The sequence below is a fragment of the Mastomys coucha genome, unplaced genomic scaffold, assembly GCF_008632895.1.
Source record: "Mastomys coucha isolate ucsf_1 unplaced genomic scaffold, UCSF_Mcou_1 pScaffold14, whole genome shotgun sequence".
Taxonomy (NCBI): domain Eukaryota; kingdom Metazoa; phylum Chordata; class Mammalia; order Rodentia; family Muridae; genus Mastomys; species Mastomys coucha.
In genome coordinates this window covers 113,272,167-113,272,667 of record NW_022196896.1, presented here as the reverse complement: position 1 = coordinate 113,272,667, position 501 = coordinate 113,272,167, and positions in this window count along the sequence as shown.

The following is a 501-nucleotide window of genomic DNA, read 5'->3' as shown; positions in this document are numbered from 1 at the left end:
TTTCCGAGACAGGGTTTCTCTGTGTAGTCCTGGCTGTCCTGGTACTCTGTAGACCAGGCTGGCCCAGAACTCAGAAATCACCTGTCTCTGCCTTCCAAGTGTTGGGATTAAAGGCGTGCACCACCACCGCCTGGCATGAGTATTTTGTTTTTAACAGGTTAGTAAGATTGTAACAAGGGCCAACGAAATGGCTCAGCAGGTAAGGGCAATTGTTGCCACCCCTGATGACCTGAGTTCAAGACCCAGGGCACATACAGTAGAAGGAAATATTTGACTCCTGCCAGTTTTCTTCTAACCACACATATATACACACTGGGGCACTCATGTACACACATATACACAACACAGATGCATGTGCACATACAGTAAATAAAATTTGATTAAAAAATGATGGAGCCGCACAAAGTAGGAGGTCACAGGAGGGGAATGGGATTCAGAGAATCTCCTAGTAACAAAATCCTTCATATGCACCTAATCCTCCAGAGACTTGAGGCCCCAGGG